The 22,384-nt window shown below is 36.7% G+C and overlaps 1 protein-coding gene across 13 annotated transcripts in view; it reads right to left on the bottom strand.

The window, feature by feature from the left end:
- MTMR3 (myotubularin related protein 3) overlaps nt 1-22,384 on the bottom strand; it is a 176,370-nt gene that overhangs the window by 101,553 nt on the left and 52,433 nt on the right. For 12 of the 13 annotated variants that reach the window (XR_007471607.1, XR_007471608.1, XM_033412763.2 and 9 more), the window contains exon 2: nt 195-247. The gene's annotated coding sequence lies outside the window, so the exon portion shown is untranslated. Of the gene's footprint in view, nt 1-194; nt 248-10,843; nt 10,938-22,384 lie in introns of all 13 variants that reach the window. The other variant, XM_033412756.2, reaches the window with a different exon arrangement.

A 22,384-nucleotide genomic window follows, 5' to 3' on the forward strand; every position in this document is an offset into this window, starting at 1 on the left:
TGAGTCCTAATGGGAAAAAAAAACCAAACCACCAAATATTGAGATTTAACATTAAAGTGAACATACAAGGGTTCACCTAAATAATTATGTCCACAGACAAAACAGGCCCCCAAAATTCATCTATAAATTACCTTTTGCTGCCTCAGAACAGAAGAGAGTATAGTAGGGGGCAGGAGGTAGGGGGACAAACTTACCAAATGAAGTTTGTCCCAAGAACTTTTTCTACTGGAACGTTTCACAAGAAAATCTGCAAAAGAAAAACCAGTAGTTTTACAATGACAAATACCCTAAGTATCAAGTTAAGCCACTTAGATCTCCCCACAAGACTTTTCTCTACAAGTTAGAATGCGATGACAATACATTATTTTTTAAATTGTTACAATGTGAACTATTTAGTCAACCACAGGTTTTAGAATGTTTAATTGTGCAAAACGGGCCAAGTCAGGCCTTAGCATGCTTTTAGAAACTACAGAACTGCACAGATAGAACTTTCCAAGAATCTATAAATACTCCTCTTTAAGAGTTTTTCTCTATCAATCTAGCATCATTTCTGATGGCTTCTCAGGTAAACCTTTGCCACTAAAGGAACAAGTACTTTAAACAACTAAGAAGATCACAGGAGATCTAGGTTTGGACTTGGTAGTTTAATTTGTACACATAATTGGCTTCTATCAAGGGGTCTTTTTTGTGTAAGAAAAAAATCAGAGAGGCAAGAGTATAGTCTAAACACAAAGAATTCTTGTCACAACTAGGCAACAATCTGATCTTTAGAGATAAAAGACCTTATCAACCTGATTCCTTTGTAAAGACTTCTCTCAGTATTGGCAGGCAACTCATCCTTTTGAGCTGTTTATGTGACATAAAGTCACATATATGAACAGGACTGTACAAAATATCAAAGTCCTAAAATTAAAGAGTCAGTCAACATATCACATTATTGCCATAACCTCTGGAACCATTTTTTAAACAAGTAAGAACCATATAAGAGGAGGCTAAACATGTAATAATAAAGTGTTTTAACCACTTTACAAGTAGTTATTTTTGTCTCCCAGTAACTTTTAATTTAAATTTTGTAAAAGTTAATTTTAGTTTAATACAGGCTGGGCTGTACTGACCACATGCTGTATGGGAAAGGAACTAAGGCTATTCATAACTTGCAACTTCAGATACAAATCATATTAGTATCAAGATTGGTCCTGTTTTGTTTAAGGAGGTACAACACAGTATAGCAGGAAAGTTCAGGGGTTTTAAATCTGTAAGAACTTTTCTTTCTAGAGTATAATTTTTGCTGAGTATTTGAAACCTGAAATACAAGTTACAAGTTTTTTTCATTTTTCCTTTATACTATAGTAAGGTTATTGATTTTTTAAAAACTACATCTGTAGGTACATTATATCATCTATGAATTTTATTTAGGATAATAAGAAAACATTTGTTAAAAAGAACAGATGCTGGGTCTCTTTGTCCTTAGCTATTAAAAAAAAAAACAACAACCAGATAGGGCTTCCATGGTGGCGCAGTGGTTGAGAGTTCGCCTGCCGATGCAGGGGACGCCAGTTCGTGCCCCGGTCCAGGAGGATCCCACATGCCGCAGAGCGGCTGGGCCCGTGAGCCATGGCCGCTGAGCCTGCGCGTCCGGAGCCTGTGCTCCGCAATGGGAGAGGCCACCAACAGTGAGAGGCCCGCGTACCGCAAAAACAAAAACAAAAAACAAAAAAAACCCAACCAGATAAAACAATATATATGAAGGTACATTCCACTTAAGTATTAAATGCAAAAAATAATGAGACATAGTTCATTGTAACCCAAGAAGTATCAGAGTACTACAAGGTTAACTGTCCAATGACATGCAAGTACTCAGAGTTCAGAGGAGAGACAACCCAGGGAAGTTTCACAGGAGGTGGAAAACTTCAACTTGAGTCCTACAGATTAGGTGGAATTTAAATAAAGAGAAAGAGGGGATGGAAGCCAAGTAAGGATGGCTATTAATACCACAGTGGGAAGAAAGCACATTTTTGAGAAATAAAGAATAGGTCAGAATACCAATCATGTTCAGGAAAATAAGACTAAAAAGACAGGACACACTGTGGGCCTTGAATGCCAAGCTAAGGAAGCTAGATTTCATTCGATGGCACTAAACCAAAAGCTTTATGAGCAGGAGAATAACAACATGAAAATGGTAGTATTAAAAAGCAGGAATTAGGATGGTCTGGAGGGGAAAAGTCACTTAGGATGTTCCTAGACTAGTAGTGCAGATATGAACTGCTAAGGGCCCAATATCTCAACCATAGTAAAAATGCAGAAGAAGACACCAAAATGAGTGAAAGCATTAATTGCCTGAGCTTGGTAGTTGATTAGGAATGGAAAAAAGGGGGCAGACCATGTTGTCAAAGATAACTGCAAAATTCTAAGGCCTGTGGTGAGTAGAAAAAGAATGGTATTGTTAAGAAATGAAGGGTAGATTCCAAGGAAGCAACACCAGATATGATACCCTGACTTTAAAGGTGGCCTCCCAAGTAGATGTATGTCCAGCCAGTAATAAGGGGTGAAATGGGATTAAATTCAAGAGACAGGTTAAGTCTAGTGGTAACAATGAATTGATGGTGTTACATTTACTTCAAAGAAATCACTACATCTACTACAAGGATCATCTGACATGTTTAGAAATTACTTGGTAATTTATTCTGTCAAAGATATTAAGTCCATTAATACAAAAGTGTTTGTGTATAGTTTCCACAGGTGTAAAGCTCCAAGACATGGACCAAACAACAGGAAGATTCAACAAAAATGTTCAGGTAGGTCTGCTTCAATGCCAGCAATGATTCCTCTTAACCACAACCAAACATCTACTTGGTTGGAAACAAGTATGCCATTGTGAAACACTGCCAACAAAATTTTAAAACCTGCCCATGCCTCTTAGGGCTATTTGCCAGATAAAGGCCATGTAGAAGTCAGTCTGAAAGAAGCTCTTTGGTGCCACCAGCTACCTTCTCATGAAGCCAGATGATATCCTGTGATACCAGTCATGTACACCTCAGAGTAGGAACAGTTATGTTTGGGTGACCTTGAACGGTCATATATTTGAAGAGGTAGAATGTAAAGTGGTTACGTTAAATCTAAGCAATTACCTAAAGTGTCTAGTAACATGGGATTCTTAAACAAATAAAGCACTAATGAACAGCCAGCCAGGGCAGCTGTGTGGGGCAAGGGTTAACTATGGTCACCCTTAAGTTCCATCTGGGGGATAGTGTTAAAAGAAAAGAAAAAGAATTGGCAGTTATCTGAAAAAGGTAAATTTTTTTACAATCATGTATTATACTATGGATAGAATTTTATCTATTTCAAGAGGAAACCCTAAAGAGAATAAAAATATACTTGATTATTAAATACTAAAATACTAGATATTACTGTGCAGCTGCAAAGCACAGTCAATGTCTTTCTGGAAGACAATGAGATACTGATTAAGAAGAAGGGCATGGAGGCCCTGAGAAGGCTAATAAGGAATGGACACCTACATGGAATAGTTTGTTATCATGTGTATGCCACCTACTAGATCAGCTTCAACAAAGAGGCACACCAATTTGGGCCATTTATATAATACGTGAATCCAAACTACAAAAACTAATTAGGTCAAACCAAATTCACAAGGAAAAACTTAAGAGACTCAGGCCAGGCCTCCTAAAAATGGGGGGGGGGGGAGCGGTGTCCAGGGTGGGGAAGGGTGGCTAAAGCAGCACTTTTTTGCCTAGGGTACATTTTAACTTCAAAAGAACAATGAAGTTTTTGTTTGTTTTTTAACATCTTTATTGGAGCATAATTGCTTTACAATGGTGTGTTAGTTTCTGCTTTATAACAAAGCGAATCAGCTATACATATACATATATCCCCAAATTCCCTCCCTCTTGCGTCTCCCTCCCACACTCCCTATCCCACCCCATGAAGTATTTTTTTACAGCCCTGTCTCACTTTCAAATGTAGGAATGATTGAGGGTTCAAAACTTTAAGAAGGCAACACTGAGTAATTTTAAAGGAATCTTTTATTTTCACTGTATGTGAAAGAAATGGCTTTTCTTGCACATGCACTGCATAGTAAGAAACACTGACAGCAAAACTTGAGTGTGGAGGTCATAAAGTAATTCAGAGATGTTAAATTTTAAGAAGTGACTTTACAACTGCTACTACTTTGGGCAGCTTCTTAGTGCTTCCTCATTTATGCCTAGTAACTTTTCGGATATCTGATGGATGATATGACCTTCCCAAACTAGGATTCTATGGCATGTTGGGGAGATTATTCCATGGTGGGGAGATGATTTAATCACTAGTATTACCCAAAACTCAAGCATTTAGCAACTGAGTAAAACTACTGTGGTTTGGTCTTACTCCCTGTACAGGAGCCCAAACCTCAAGTTTTCTAAACTTCTGCTGCTGAAGTCAACTATAAATGAAAATAAAAACCGAGAGACAGTTCAAAAAGTATGGCTATATAGCTGATTCACTTTGTTATAAAGCAGAAACACACCATTGTAAAGCAATTATACTCCAATAAAGATGTTAAAAAATAAAATAAAAAGTATGGCTGAATGCTCTCAGTTGGACTTTTCCCCCCTCTACTTATTTGGACCATGTTTCAAAAAAAAAAAGTAAAAAGAAACTAAATACAAAATTGAGTCAGTGTCCTGGAAAACTCAGTGAGTTTTCCAAACACGGTAATTTATTAAAAAAAAAAAAAAAAACTTTTAAAAAGATGCCACATGTCTTTTCTACCTCTTTTGAAACACTAAGTAAGGTCTGTGTGTTTTCAGGGATACAGACGCAAATTCATGGTCAGAGTACTGCATTCCTCTGCCAGCTGTAGGACACAGATAAGCAGCTAAAATATTATCATTTCCTAAGCAAAAAACAACCATCTTCTTGAAAAACAAAAATCCAGTAGGTTGTCAGAAACGGTCAGATGAACTCCATGTTACAATCAAATTTCTGTATCAAAGAGTCTTTTACTAACAGTAAGTCTCTTGAACCAGCAACATTAATGATAATGTTCACTCTAGCAAGTAAAATTCTGTTTCAACAGATAATGACCAAAGATCAATCTTGAATAATTCTGTGACTACATTAGTGGTACAGAGTGTGGTTCATTCTATGAGGAGTTTTTTTTGGTTTGTTTTGTTTTAATGTGGGAGAAGTTCTGCATACATTCCTCAAAGGAGTATCTGCAATAGACAGAATTTCAAACAGTTGGTTAGCGATCAATACTTAAGATCATTTGTCTTCATTTAAGTGGCTGAAATACTGACAGCTGCTTTTCCAAATGGGACCCAAAAATGTGAGAAGTCAAAAGCAAAGAAACTGTGCTCTAGAATTTTTAGACATTAAGATCTGACTGTACTTCAGATGCACCTTTTTGCTTTTCACATCTCAAGTGGGCAAAAGGAAGCCCTTGACCATGTTCTCAGAAAAGATCAGCTGTGATCAAACGAACTTTATCGAATTTGATTTGTACCTTTTAAAATCACTTATTTTACAAGTGTTTCCCTTTTAAACTTAATCCTTATACAAAAGGGGGGCGGGGGAGCAAATATCATACATGATGTCTTAGTGAAGACATTTTCTGGTGGTGACCAGAAAAGATTAAAACCGAAGATATAATACAATCTGCTAAAAAGGGTAAAAATAATTTCAAAAAAGGTTTTTTTTAATGTTTTGACTTGCTCTTTATAATCACTTCTATAAAGAAATTTATTCACGGGACTTCCCTGCTGGCGCAGTGGATAAGACTCTGCGCTCCCAAAGCCAGGGGCCTGGGTTCAATCCCTGGTCAGGGAACTAGATCCCACATGCATGCCACAACAAAGAGTTCACATGCCCCAACTAAGGAGCCCGCCTGCCACAACTAAGGAGCCCATGTGCTGCAACTAAGGAGCCAGCAAGCCACAACTAAGACCCGGTGCAACCAAATAAATAAATAAATACTATCTATTTTTTAAAAAAGAAAACATTCACTTCATACTACTAACTCAGATATATTAAATCATTAATAGGATTATAAGGAATTTCTGTAATTTGTAACATTATTTTCTGACTCTATATCCTCCATGAAAAGTCACAAGGCAGGTATCATTTTACTACTGAAATTAAGGATTTTCAATCTAATTTTATAAGGCAGCATTTAGATTCATCATGGTAAATGAAGAAATGTTCCCTATCTCCTAAGAAAAAAAACTCTTAACAGAAACCAAATACTTAAGTCTCGGTTATCGAGATAGAAAATCCAGGCATTCAAAGCACTAGAAATTAATTAAATTAAAAGCCAAGCAGGATCATTTCATCTAAGTGCCAGAGGTAGTTCAATATTTATAACTGCTATGGAAAGATCAGAAAGACTAGCCCCAGTGTTGGAAAAATGTTTCCTGACTTTTGTTTCTTTGACTAATTCCAAGGTCTACTGTTGGGAAATTAAGAGAAGGCAAATTTTTGCATGCTCATTAATGTCCTGCCACTTGCTCTCAGTTAACCTCTGATGAAGAGGAAAGAAGTAATTTTATTTCCCCCTCCTTTCTCCCCTGCACTGTCCCAAATCAAAGTTCTCAAGGGCAATGCATAGGTCAAATGTTCTATTTTTAAAAAAAGAAAGATTCCTAATCAGGAAGTATATACCTCTTCATGGAAACTTAAATTTTCCTAATTATAATCCTGTAATGACTTCTGCCCCTCTTAAAAAATCATGATTATCTCAACATGAGACTGCAGACTCTGTCCATGCCTCCTACTGTTCGAAGAATAAAATTATAACTGCATTTTCTTGGACAAAACACTTAAATGACCAATCCCTATGAAGATGAGCAGTTTTACAATAGGTTCTCAAAACGTTTTTTAATAAGGCTTAAATTATGAGCTCCTATTTCTTACGTACTCAGAAAAAGAAATCAGTGAGGTAGCAAAGACCAAAAACTTATTTTTGCTAAAGACAACTAAAAAATTATGTAAAATTCAATAATACCAATGTCATTTTGAAATCTGCAAATTTACAGTGTTTATTCTAATATGCTTTGCTTCTGCATCCTGCCCTAGAGTGGCAAAAACAGACTCTCTAAACCCCACCCTTTTTATACCAACCCTCCGCCCTCACTGCTGGAAGAGAGGTTTCTTTTCTAGAAAGACAAGCAACTTAGTTGGAAGGTCTACTTACCATAGGAAGTCAAAAGTATGCCCATGTATAAATGACATGGTTTTCCTATTATGCCTAGGTACTTGGGATATTCATCACCAATTCTAGGAAAAATTTGGAATTAAACTACACTCAAAAAATAGCTATCAGTATTCCAAACCTAGCTAATCTGCATACTGCTTATCAGTTTTTTAATAATATATAGGAATGTTAATGTTTCTCTACCCATCTGTAAACAGATTCTTCAGAAAAATTCTGGTTCACTCCACTTAGTTTTATGCAGAGTAACTGGCATCAAAATGGACAAGGACCAGAAAGCTGAAAGAAAATGCAAATCCATCCTTTAAGCATAAAACTTAACAATGAAGAGAAGAAACGGATTTACATTTTTAACTGCTGTCATCTCAATTATAAACTGTCCAACTCCAACTAGCCAATAGGGATATTCAGAAAAGAGAAACAAAATTCCAATAGTAGAGGCTATATGTGCAACAAAAAGAATCCACTCTTCTTCCTGCTGGCCTACTTAAAATTTGTATTCTGGCAATTAGGTAGGGGGCTACTCATATTTTTGAAAAACAAGCCAATAAAAACCCAATAACCTCCTCAATTCTCAATTATTAAATAGCCAAAAGACCAGAAATCGTCTTGACCAGAACACCATCTTCTTACGAATCCTTTTAAGACCAAAACAATTCAACAGATCCCCAGAAAGAGACCCACCCTTTTAAACTAGTAATATTTATCTCATGTAAACAGAGGGAAACATGTAACTGCCATCAAAATATACACAGGGGGGCTTCCCTGGTGGCGCAGTGGTTGAGAGTCTGCCTGCCGATGCAGGGTACACGGGTTCGTGCCCTGGTCCGGGAAGATCCCACATGCCGTGGAGCGGCTGGGCCCGTGAGCCATGGCCACTGAGCCTGCGCGTCCGGAGCCTGTGCTCCGCAACGGGAGAGGCCACAACAGTGAGAGGCCCGCATACCGCAAAAAAATATATATATATACACAGGAAGAAAAAATTTTCAGCTAAAGTCAAAAAGTAGAATTCACGAACATGCTTTACTTAAGAAAAGGAGGGCAAAAGTCCGAAGCTAATAAGAAATAAAGTCTTATTAAGTAAAGAGGGTTCTCCTTTGTCCTTAAATAACTGCACTTAAATTAACCACTCTGAAAACCTCAAGACAAGTCATAGGTTCAAACTGAAGACAAAAACCAAACCTTGAATTTTAAAAATTCTTAAGCTATCAATTTGCTTAATCCATTAATCAGAAAAGGAAGGGGGCGAGAGCTTTTTTAAAAAACATGCTGGCTAAATTACTTATATTCATAGTAAGCACATTAAAATATAGGTAAGGGACTTCCCTGGTGGCGCAGTGGTTAAGAATCTGCCTACCAATGCAGGGGACACGGGTTCGAGCCCTGGTCCAGGAAGATCCCACCTTCCGCAGAGCAACTAAGCCCGTGCCCCACAACTGCTGAGCCTGCGCTCTAGAGCCCGTGCTCCGCAACAAGAGAAGCCACCGCAATTAGAAGCCCGCACACCACAACAAAGAGTAGCCGCCCCTGCTCTCCGCAACTAGAGAAAAGCCCACATGCAGCAACAAAGACCCAACACAGCCAAATAAATAAATTTATTTATTTAAAAAATAAATACATAAATAAAAATAAAATATAAGTAAAATATTCTCTAAAACAAGATGAAAAACTGCTCAAACATACAGCCTAATATCAACCTATTCTAAACATATTGAGTATTCTAAATATATTGTTTATACATCAAAAAACTTAAGTACTAGGACTTCCCTGGTGGTCCAGTGGTTAGGACTCCAAGCTTCCACTGCAGGGAACAGGAGTTCGATCCCTGGTCGGGAACTAAGATCATGCATGTGGCGCGGTGCGGCCAAAAAAAAAAAAAAAAAAAAAAAAAAATCCACAGACAAGTGACCGGAATTCTCAAGTTTCCAATAAGCATGTGAACATAACTACTAAGAATAATACCACACTTTCAAGGTCAATCTGAGCCACTCATGTTTCTTGCATTTTCCAACATGAAAATAGTTTGTCAAAGAAACTGAAGTCTAAAAGAGGTGTAAGGAATAATGCATTTACCCAAGCTCTCTGGTAAACATCAGGCCTATGAATGGACAAACACATTCTGTATTCTGTTTTTAGTCAGTACACACATACGCTAAAATGCAAAGAAATATAAAAACCTTGGGAAGAGTTTACATTTTCTACTGATTTACTCTTCAACATCTAACCTAAAACCTATATTCTACAACATATAGGTATTTTTTCAGTTGTTTCCATGGTATGGTATACATACCATTGGTGATATTTGAGAGGATTTAAATGTAACACAAAGGCCTTTAAAAAACAAAACTATATACTTATGCTAATGAGCACTGGAAAAAACATTCTGCATTCTATTGACTCTGAGATGCCACAGAAGTCAAGGCACACCATTAAACTTACATATCACCAAGAAAGAAAAAAACTTGATTTTAAGATGCATTATCATTTGGTATACAGATACTGCAAAAAAATCGTGTAGGTAATATATTAATGAGAGGTTTGGGTTATACTGCTATATGCTAATACAAATCCTTCATAAGACAAACTGCTACCTGTCTTTCCTCAGGCTGCTTTATTCTCTCATTTTGCTTCATAAGACCTATTTTTCCAAACCATTAAAAGTCTGAAACCATTCAAAGCAGGCCTGAGCAGGGCCATAAACAACAACATCCAGTCCTCCCCCACAGAAATGATAGCCTCTCTCAAGGTTTCTGCTACTACTACGTGAGAGCTCCCACAGCTTCCCCAATCCTGACTGCTATTGCTGGCACAGGAGCAGAATAGCAGATCTCCTCTGGACTGTCAATGAAGCACCTCCAACTCTACATATTCCAAACAGAAGCCATCACTGGCCTCCCTTCCCTTCCCCCACCATATCTTCTTTCTTAATATTCCATTGGGAATCTTGGTCAGCCTAGGTCTTCAAGACTGGAAACCATCTGACACTCTTTCCAATAACAAAATCTGACACCATCTCCCACTGCTTTCTTTGAAATGCTCAATTTCCATCTTTCCATTCCATGCCACCAGGGCCACCACCACTGGTCTAGCAAACCGGTTCTCAAACATTTGCTGAATTCAATTTATTTAGACCTTATTACCTATGAAACAAAATAACCAGTTACAACTGAACTTAGAACTGATTCTGGTCAATTCCTCTTTGAACATCACCTGGCATATCGATCCTGTCAACAGACATTTCCATAAAACGTCCCTGCTCAAAAAAGATATGCCCTATGGCGTATATGTCCAGAATGAACGACTTGAGGCTTCTTTAAAATTTTTCATGCATGAGCTTTTGTCACTGCTACTACCTCCGCCTGATTTACTCATACCGCCTAATCCATTTGGATAAATCCAACATATCCTTCAATACTTGGCTTGAAAACATTAATTTCACTGTGAAAACTTTCCCTTCAGAGTTCACTGTGCAGTTTCAATACAGCTCTATTTTATAACACTTACTACATGTCATTATAATTATTTACATTTCTAACTGTCTAGACCGTGATTATCTATATAGGTCATTTTCCCACTCAACATCTGAACCCAAGGGCCTTACCACTACCGCTTAACAAGAGGCATTACGATATAGCTTACTAGGTAAGAGCATAGGTTCTGCAATCAGACTGTTCTGGATGTGAATTTTGGCTCCAAACTGAGTGAAATCCCCAAAGTGATACAGTCTTCTCATCTGTAAAATGGAGATAACATTAATAGTTTTCTAATCAATGTTCAATGAATACTAATTCTGATGAGGACAAGAAACATGCTCAATAACTGTTTTCTAGATTTAAAAAACAAGCATAATTAGGTCAATACAAGAAATTAACCAGAGCCTCCTATTACCTACCCACTGAATAAACGTTTCAAGCACACCCATTCCCATTTAAAACCTCTATATTCTAGTTCTTACCATAAATCCAACATTTCTACCTGCCTTTCTTCATACAGAATAAACCCTTGGGATTGAAAGATGTATAAGTTTCCATTATTCATTAAAAACTTTCAAAGTCCAAAATAAAAAAAAGTAATGTGATTTTGCTGAAGCAAAAATTTTAGTCGTAGGCATTTGAGGCTAACCAAGAAGAAATCACTTAACTGACTGAGCCAAGCAATGTTAACCATTGTTATGTTAACCAATGTTATTCTCTACACATTCTCAATTCTCAGGATACTATCATAGTACTTGTCAAGATCTAAACATACCTCTCAACAAGACCTCCCCAAAATGAGGACCTTCCTTCTTAATGACAAGGTCTCCCCCACATGAAAATCTTAATTCTTCCCTCTAGGACATTCTGTGTCCATTCCAAATGCCTTGCCATTGCTTATGTTATTTCCTATACCCAGACTGGCCCTTTCTCCACCAACCAGATCCCTAGAGCTCCTCTAGTATTCCAAACCACTAAACTTTCACTGCATTTTTGCAAGTACACATGATATAACATTCATTCTCTTTTACTTAGGTCTACTTCTCTCCCTCCCCTAACTCTCTCACCCTCCTCCTTCTCCCTCTTTTTCCTCTCGCTCTCTCTCAAACACACAGAGGCAAGTTCCCTCAAGAGGTACTCAAAATGTTTTGATCAATTAAATTTCTCTCCTTAAGAGGTTTTTTTGAGGTATAATTTATAAGTTTCAGATGTACAACATAGTGATTCACAACTTTTAAAGGTTATACTCCATTTATAATTATAAAATATTGGCTATATTCCCTGTCTTGTACAATATATCCTTGTATCTTTATTTATTTCATGCTTAGTAGTTTCTCCCTCTTTGTCCCCTACCCCTAACTTGCCCCTCTCCCCACTGGTAACCACTAGTTTGTTCTCTGTATCTGTGAGTCTGTTTCTTTTTTGTTATATTCACTAGTATGTTTTATTTTTTAGATTCCACATATAAATGACATCATACAGTATTTGTCTGACATTTCACTAAGCACAATACCCTCCAAGTCTACCCATGTTGCTGCATATGGCAAGATTTCATTCTTTTATATGGCTGAGTAGTATTCCATTGTGTATATACACATCATCCTTATCTATTCATCTGTTGATGGGTGCTTAGGTTGCTTCCATATCTTGGTTACGGTGAATAATGCTGTTATGAACACTGGGGTGCATATATCTTTTCGAATTAATGTTTTCATTTTCTTCAGCTATGTACCCAAGCTTAAGAGTTTTGAGATATCATAAAAGTTTTTCTCATAAGCAATTAAAGATAACTGGAAGAGAGGTTATAGGTGATAATTCTCATTACAATCATGGGAAAACTGGAATGCTTTCCACTTTCACGTTCCAGTATTACACTAAAAATAGATAATATGTGACCAGAAAACTGTAACTATAGTTTCACTAACATGTAAAAACTTCTTGAAGCAAACAGGAACTTGATAACTGTAATAACTGATATTATAGTTAATACAGCATTCTATTAACAGAATGCTGCTTTTGTGTAAAATGAGGGTCATTTTTGTCAAGCTAGAAATACTGCTTCAAAACAAAGATATGGAATACAAAAGTGACAGCAAGAAAGAGGTGGTCTTAATCCTTTGATCTCTTTCAGGCCATCATATAAAAGTAGGAATTCTTGATCAAGCCACTTCTAAAGTGTCCTTTTTATGTCCCATTCTTTGTGTAATAATTTTGCTTCTACCCCCAAAACTGGACTCCTCCTCTTTCCTTTTCTCAACCTTTCTTGAATTAACAAAGGTGAAATAAAGCAGTTTCTTCCAATTTGAAGCCAAGATAATTTTTCAGTCATATACATTTAATGCTTTTTGATAATTGGCAAAGAACCTGAATAGTACTGCACCCACATGAATAGCTGACTCTACAGCATCAAAAAATATGGAAATACTCTTTGGCATGCTGCATAGGAAGAACAAGTCCAAATTATTTTTAATAATTTTTTGAGTAACAGCAAGAACAGGGAGAGAAAACAGTCAAACGAAACAAGTATAATCTCCTATTTATGAGTCAACTGCGGCCAGCTGTCAAGCTTGTTTTATTAGCAGTTAACTTTTATTGAGCATTTCCCTCTGTCAGGCACTGTTTTAAAAGTATTATGTATACTAACTCAATTAACCCCACAATAATTTTATAAAGTAGTAACCATTATTGTTACCATTTACAGTTGAAAAAAGATATACAAACAAGTAACTTTCCTAAACTTATACCAGCTAAGTGGAGAAGCCAGAATTCAAACCTAGGCATTCTGGCTCCACAGTTTACACTATAAGTATCTATACCACACTGCCTCTCCATTAAATAAGTTCGCTAATACAGTAAAACTTGATGCTAACTTTACTGCTCATAAAGAGTATCCAAGTAAGGAACCCCTGTAATATTGAGCATGTTTATTTCTTACATACTTACTACATGTTCAACTATATTTTTCAAAGAACAGTATAGGTTTTATTCAATTTCATTCTCCCACAAATCTAGAGATTTTCATCAGTGTTTTATTATCCACTGTCTAAAGTACACTATTTGACACATGTTCCTTAAAATCTTTATTCTTTACAACATGTTCTCACTTGTCAAGATAATTCTGAACTCTAATTCTATCCTCCAAGGAGCTTACAAGTCATCTGTGAACTTAATAAGCATACTCTCCATTTGATCTCTATCACTAGTAAGAACCCTATATGGTAAGTAGAGAGCCCAATCCGAACCCCATTATAAAAAAAAAAATTTGTTCTCTCTTCTGACAGCAAACCACCAGTAACAATAAATATGACCCTCCAAATCTGTTTTGCACCATTTAGCAATAAGACATATTTTCATCCCATATGGATGAAGGTGCCACCAGGGATAATTAAAAGTTTTCCTAAAGTTAAAATATATCGGCACTTCCCTGGTGGTGCAGTGGTTAAGAATCCCCCTGCCAATGCAGGGGACACGGGTTTGAGCCCTGGTCCGGGAAGATCCCACATGCCACGGAGCAACTAAGCCTGTGCACCACAACTACTGAGCCCGTGAGCCACAGGTACTGAAGCCCGCACGCCTAGAGCCCGTGCTCCACAACAAAGAAAAGTCACCACAATGAGAAGCCCGTGCACCTCAACAAAGAGTAGCCCCAATCGCTGCAACTAGAGAAAGCCCACACGCGGAGCAACGAAGACCCAACGCAGCCGAAAATAAATAAATTTTTTTTAAAAAGTTAAAAATATCAGTTGCTTGCCTCTGTTCCACAGACCTGCCTCCATAAGAGTATTACTTTGTAGAACAAATTGTCTTTCAAAACTATGCAGTTTATTGTTTCATCATCTTTAAAGTCTTCACAAATTTTTTAGATTATTCCAAGATTTTGTTTAGCTTTATTAAGGTATAGTTGAAATATAACAAAGTACAAATTTAAGGTAGTTTTTTCAGGGTTATTTTTACTGTGGTACAAAATATATAATATTTACAATTTTAATCATTTTAAGTGTACAATCCAATGGCCTTAAGTATATCACACTGTTGTGCAATCACCACCACTATCCATTTCCAGAACTTTTTCATCATCCCAAACTTCCTTTTTAAGGCCAAATATACTTCATTGTATGTACAGTAGATCCTACATATCCTCAAGTTCCCCTCAGCATATTCAACAAACTGCAGATCAGAAATATTCAGGTGGGGCTTCCCTGGTGGCGCAGTGGTTGAGAGTCCGCCTGCCGATGCAGGGGACGCGGGTTCGTGCCCTGGTCCGGGAAGATCCCACATGCCACGGAGCGTCTGGGCCCGTGAGCCGTGGCCGCTGAGCCTGCGCGTCCGGAGCCTGTGCTCCGCAACGGGAGAGGCCGCAATAGTGAGAGGCCCGCGTACCGCAAAAATTAAAAAATAAATAAATAAATAAATAAATAAATAAAATTTAGGTGGAAAAAAATCCAGAAGTTCCATAAAGCAAAAAAATTTGCGCTTGCCAGAAACTATACAGCATTTACATTGTATTTACATAGCATTTACATTATATATATTAGGTGTTACAAGTAATCGAGAAGCAATTTAAACCATACCAGAGGATGTGTGTATGTTATATGCAAATACTATGCCAAATACTATGCCATTTTATACAAGGGATTTCAGCATCCTTGGATTTTTGTATTCACCACAGGGTCCTGGAACCAATCCCCCATGGATACCGAGGGATGACTGTATGTACCATATTTTGTTTATACATTCATCCACTGATGGACATTTAGGTTGTTGCTACCTTTTGGCTACTGTGAATAGTGCTGCTACGAACACTGATGTACAAATCTGTTAAGAGTCCCTGATTTCACTTCTTTTGGCTAGATACCCAAGGAATGGAATTGTTGGATCACATGGTAATTCTATGTTTAATTTTTTAAGGAACCACCACATTGTTTTCCACAGCAGCTGTACCATTCTACATTCCTATCAGCAATACACCAGGATTCTAATTTCTCCATATCCTCATCAACACTGTTCCACTTTTTGACAATAGCCATCCTAATGGGTGTGAAGTGGTATCCCGTGGTTTTGACTTGCAGTTCCCTAATGATCAGTGATACTAATCCTCTTTTCACGTGCTTACTGGCCATCTGTATAACTTATTTGAAGAAATGTCTATTCAAGTCCTTTGCCTATTTTTAGTTGGGTTGTTTTCTGGTGTTGCATTGTGGTTCTTTATATATTCTACATATTAATCCTTTATCAGATATGACTTGCAAATATTTTCTGTCATTCTTTGGGTTGCCTTTCACTCTCTTGATGGTGTATTCTATTTCTTTCTTCTATTGCCTGTGTTTTTGATGTCATATCCAAGAAATCAGTGCCAAATGCAACGTCATGAAATTTTTCCCCTACATTTTCTTCTAAGAGTGTTATAGTTTTAGCTCTTAGGTCTCTGATCCTCAATTACCCAGATAATTTTAAAGCACAAATAATCATGTTTTCAAATCCATAAAACTTTTTTCAAGTATTAGGTGAGACTTAATAGAATCTATATGCTATAGAAATAGTCACAGATATACAAGATGTGAATTTACACCCTGTTTACAATTTTTAAACAACTGGAAATAGGTAAACTGATATACCCATACAATGGAATATTATGCCCTTCTAAGCACAGGAGTTGGGTGAGTAACCCAGGTTAACCAAGTCATAGCCTATTCCCTCAACCACATGAACCAAGGGGGAACCAATGAGAATCCTTCTCTTCTACTAGACTCAGTCCCCTCTCTGTGCACCAAATCACCCTGGGCCTACCACAGCAAGTTCACAGGGTCCCTACAGGACTGTTTTTAGTTTTTAAGGGAAACGGCAATAAATGACATCTAGTGGACCACACAAACGACTATCTGAGGTCATTCATAATTTCAACATTAACTCACAAAACATTCCTTTCAGTGACATTTCTTTAAGCAGCAGGAGTTTTAGCAGCTACTATGATAAAAAGCAAGCACCATGTAACAATCAGTGTGGAACAGGAAATAGAGGTGTAATGTCTGATTCTAAGGCTTGAGAATCTGTGCAGTATCTAACATGCATATATATGGAAATTAAAATGTTCTCTTTCAAACTGCATGTATCAACTTTTCAAATAATTAAATTGTTAGGAAATAAATACTTAGGATGTTTGGCCCTAACCACTTTATAAATGGAACTGTTATTTTTTTGGCCTCTGGGCACCATGGAAAATATTACTGAGACACTTAGAAGAGACTCTGGACTGTGCAGCTATGAACCAGGAGAAACCTGAGAGGATCCCACACCAATGCCCAGAGAGATGCAAAGCTAGAATACTTGAGACACTCTACCCCCACTTCCAGTCCTCAAAGTCCCCAAGCTGCCTGCCACAGTTCTTCAATTATGTGAGCCACTCCAGTGTTCCGCCAATAAAGCCACCCCTTCTCTTGCTGTTTATTTAAGCTCTAATTCAGTTTCTATCACCAGCAACCCAGAGTCCTGATAACAAAATCATGTGATTCAAACATTCAGCCTTATTTCCTTAGTAAAATCATAATTGAATAATGTATATCAGAGTTTTTTTTTTTTTTACATAGTTAGGGCATTACTTTAACTCAGATATAAATCATTCTGTTTACTGTTTCTTGTATCAACTGAACAAAGGATACTATTAGACACTGCATGCTAAAATTTAGTTTTAAAGTTTTATAGATTTCTTGACAAAAATACTCATTTGAATTAATTTTTCACATGATAATATAAACCATACCATGTTTTTTCTTTCACACTAACATTAGAAATTAAAAAATTTCTAAGTAATCAAACTATTATACTCAAATTACAGCTTTAAAGAATAAGTAAAACATTCAATTTATGAATATTAAAAGTCAAATATTTTCTTAAATAATAATTAATTCATTTCCAGAAATAAATTAATGTAGAGCTTATATTTACTTTATGGTGAGATCTGCTTTTAATATAAATCAAAGACAGCAGTGATTTCAGCAATGAGGACAATTTACACTTCATTCATTGTAACTGAGATAAAAGTAAATATTTCAAAAGTGAGAAAAGCTTAAATCAGAACTATACCAATTAAAAATGGCAATTACAAAAAAAAAAAACCAAACGGCAATTACAGCTAATTTTTATGTTCTGTGATAAAGCACTTATATAGACCTACTGCAAATAAAGTTTTATCAGAAAGAAAAATAACTAATCAGCTGACTAACATTCAACAGTTCTACTACTAATGGAGTATTCTGCCTTTGTCACACTAGCTAAAAATCCTAACAATGAACTTGCTCCTCAATGAACGTCACTTTACTACCACCACCTAAAGAAAACAATCTACCATCTTGTTTCCCCAGAATAACTTGCTAAAACTGAAGACAGACTGAGCTGTACTGTCCCAGCAGCCCCCAAATTTAAAAATCCAACTACAAGGGAATTCCCTGGTGGTCCAGTGGTTAGGACTCAGCACTTTCACTGTGGTGGCCTGGGATCAATCCCTGGTTGGGGAACTAAGATCCCTCAAGCCACTCGGCTCAGCCAAAAAAAAAAAAAAAAAAAAATCCAACTAAATACCGTTAGAAACACACAACTGAAAATTTAAGGAAACAAAAAAATTGGAAAACAGATTATGAAGAAACATGTCAAGCAAGTATTAACAAAGGAAAAACTGTTTTGGCTATACTTATACAAAAAAAGGACTTTAAGGCAAGAAGCATTACTAGAAATAGAACCTTTCATAATGATAAAATGTTCAAATTAGGAAAACAATGCTTCTGTATTATATAAACCTAATAACATGACATAGAAATATATAAAAACAAAGGATTACAAAGATTTAGCAAGACTGTAAGTTAGAAAAAAATTTAGAGAAAAGAAACAATGTATGTATAACAGCATCAAAAACTATCAAGCACCCAGGACTAAATTCAATGAAGATAGATTATGAGGAGGTACTGAAAGACAGTAAAGACCACCACAATAAATTACAAAGTCTGTAAATTATCAGTTCTCTCAATTTGAACTGATAATACAATACAATCCCAATCAAAATATTACCAGGTGTTTTTCTTTTCTTATGAAGGAGATGATAAAATGATTCTGAAATCATGAAAGTTCAAGAATAGCTAAAATGCCCTTCAAAGGGGGAGAGGAATCAAGATGTGAAGATTCAGTAAGACAGATATGAAGATTAGACCATACTAGCTAAAGATGGTGTGGCACTGTCACAGGGAGAGACCAATGGAACAGAACAGGCAGCCAAGAAACATATCTACATATAATGGACACCTGATTTATGAAAAGAGATAATATAGAACAGTAGGGGAAGGACTGGCCTTTCAATAAAGTATGCTGGGACAACTGATATCCACATGGAAAAAAATGAAACTGGCCCCTATTTCATACACTATAAGCAACATCAAGTGAGTTACTGACATAACTGTGAAAGGCAAAAGTATAAAGCTTTCAAAAAATGTTTAAGAAAATATTTTCATGATCTCTAGGTATGGAAAGACTTTTAAAATAAGACAAAAAGTAACCATAGGGTTTCCCTGGTGGCGCAGTGGTTGAGAGTCCACCTGCCAATGCAGGGGACATGGGTTCGTGCCCTGGTCCAGGAAGATTCCACATGCCGCGGAGTGGCTAGGCCTGTGAGCCATGGCCACTGAGCCTGTGTGTTTGGAGCCTGTGCTCCGCAATGGGAGAGGCCACAACAGTGAGGCCCACATACCGCAAAAAAAAAAAAAGTTAACCATAAAGTAAAAAAACTAAATTTGACTACACTAAAGTTAAGAATTTCTATTAGTCAGATCATAAAGACAGTGAAAACAAAGGCAAATAAATGGACAAAAGTATTTGCCTAAACTTAACCAACAAGGTATCCAGAATATACAAAGAACTACAAATTAGTATTTTTTTAAAATAAGACAAATAATCCACCAGAAAAATGGATGAAAGACTTGAATAAGCAACTGCAGAGGAAATCCAAATTGCCAATAAACATAGGCAAAGATGCTCAAAAACAATCATCAGGGAAATTAAAATTAGAACCACAAGATACTATTAACCACCTCCCAGGTTTTGAAAACTGAAAACACTGACAATATCAAGTGTTGATGAGGATATGGAACAAGAACTCTCATTCATTACTAATGGAAATATGAATTGATAAACCACTTAGAAAACAACATGGCATTCAAGTCGAAGATATGCATACCCTGTGGCCTGGAAACTGTGCTCCTAGGAATAAACCCTAGAATGCAGATACTGCACCAAAAGAAATGTTTAAGAATATTCACAGCAGCATTGTTCATAGTAGTCCAAACCTAGGAACAACCCACTTGTCCAGCAACAATAAAATGAATAGTTTGTAGCATATCCGTACAATATACCAGCAATAAAAATGAACTAGATCAACACACAACACATAGGAATGTGCAAGAGAAGCAAGATAGAAAATACAGTATGATTCCATTCAAAGACAGGCAAAACTATTCTTTACGAATGTACACGTGCATAACAATACAAATAAAAGCCATACAGTGATTACCATAAAGGCCAGGAGAGTGGTTAGTTATTTCTAAGAAGGAAGGAAAGGATAAGCATTGGAAGGAACAGAGACGTGGACAGCCTTTTGGGGTGCTGGTATTCTATTTCTTAACCTGGATAGTAGTGACATGAGTGTTCACTTTATAATCACTCATTACACTGTACAATTACATCTCATGCACTTTGTCATACTTCAATACAAGAAGTGTTCAAAAAAATCAATAAAAAAAATTTCAATGGGCTAAAGATTTTAATAGAAATCCCACAAAAGATATATAAATGGCCAATAAACACATTAAAAAATGTGCATTGTCAGTCATCAGCAAAAAGCAAGTGAAAACACCACAATAAGATAAACTTTCACACCCAGTAAGTAACTAAAGAGACTGACAAGAACAAATGCCGGCTAAGATGTTGAGTAACTGGAACTCATACATGGCTCACGGAAATGTAAACTGGCATTACCACTTTGGAGGACAGTTTGGCAACTGCTTATTAAGTTAAACGTACATCTATCCTATGGCCCAACAATTTCACTCCTTGGTATTAACCCAAGAGAAGGGAAAACACATGATCACAAAAAGACTTGGACACAGATATTCACAGCAACTGTATTCATAATAGCCCCAAATTGGAAAGAACTCATAATGTTCAGTAACAGGTCATCAGATAAACTGTAGTGTATTTCTACAATGGAATACTACTCAGCAATAAATGAACTACTGATATTCACAGCAACATGGAGGAATCTCAAAAGTATTATGTTGACTCAAAGCAGCAAGTTAAAAAACAATACTACACGATTCCATTTAAATGAAATTAAAATACAGATAAAACTAATCTGTAGTGACAGAAACAAGAACAGTAGTTTGGGCAGAAGAGGACAGGGAAATAACCAGAAAGGGGCAAGAGAAAACTTTCTAATGCGATGTATAAGTTCTATATCAGGATTGAGGCAGTGGCTTCACAGCTATAAATACTTACTGAAACAAACCACACATTTCCATCTGTGTATTTCACTAAATAAATTCTAGTTTAACTTAAAAAAATCCTAAAGTAGTATCCTAAAGCAGAGTCTCTAAACCCCATCAAAAAGTAGTATACTGTCTTTAGAAAAGGTTGTACAATGAGATCATATGCATCACCCTCCCAATATCACCAGACTCTCTCTTTCTGAGGGTATGCATATGAACTCCTGATCTCCCCTATAACCAAAAACCATATATTTACAGGTGACTAGTGTTTTGGGTAAAATCCAAGGTTCTTCTAAGGTACTAAAATTTGCATGAAGTAAACTAGTCTCCAAGGAGATCAAGTTCTTGACATGATCGAAGAACTACAACCTTGCAGCCTGTGGAACAAAAACCACATTCACAAAAAGATAGACAAGATGAAACGGCAGAGGGCTATGTACCAGACGAAAGAACAAGATAAAACCCCAGAAAAACAACTAAATGAAGTAGAGATAGGCAACCTTCCAGAAAAAGAATTCAGAATAATGATAGTGAAGATGATCCAGGACCCTGGAAAAAGAAAGGAGACAAAGATTGAGAAGATGCAAGAAATATTAACAAAGACATAGAAGAACTAAAGAACACCTACAAAAATTAAAGAACAAACAAACAGAGATGAACAATACAGTAAATGAAATGAAAAATACACTACAAGGAATCAATAGCAGATAACTGAGGCAGAAAAACGGATAAGTGACCTGGAAGACAGAATGGCAGAACTCACTGCCGTGGAACAGAATAAAGATAAAAGAGTGAAAAGAAATGAAGACATCCTAAGAGACCTCTGGGACAACATTAAATGCAACAACATTCGCATTATAGGGGTCCCAGAAGGAGAAGAGAGAGAGAGGACGCAGGAAAATACTTGAAGAGATTATAGTCGAAAACTTCCCTAACATGGGAAAGGAAATAGCCACCCAAGTTCAGGAAGCACAGAGAGTCCCAAGCAAGATAAACCCAAGGTGAAACACGCAGAGACACACAATAATCAAATTGACAAAAATTAAACACAAAAAAAATTATTGAAAGCAACAAGGGAAAAACAACAAGTAACATACAAGGGAACTTCCATAAGGTTAACAGCAGATTTCTCAGCAGAAACTCTACAAGCCAGAAGGGAATGGCATGATATATTTAAAGTGATG

The sequence above is a fragment of the Orcinus orca genome, chromosome 15 (assembly GCF_937001465.1).
Source record: "Orcinus orca chromosome 15, mOrcOrc1.1, whole genome shotgun sequence".
NCBI classification, from domain to species: Eukaryota; Metazoa; Chordata; class Mammalia; order Artiodactyla; family Delphinidae; genus Orcinus; species Orcinus orca.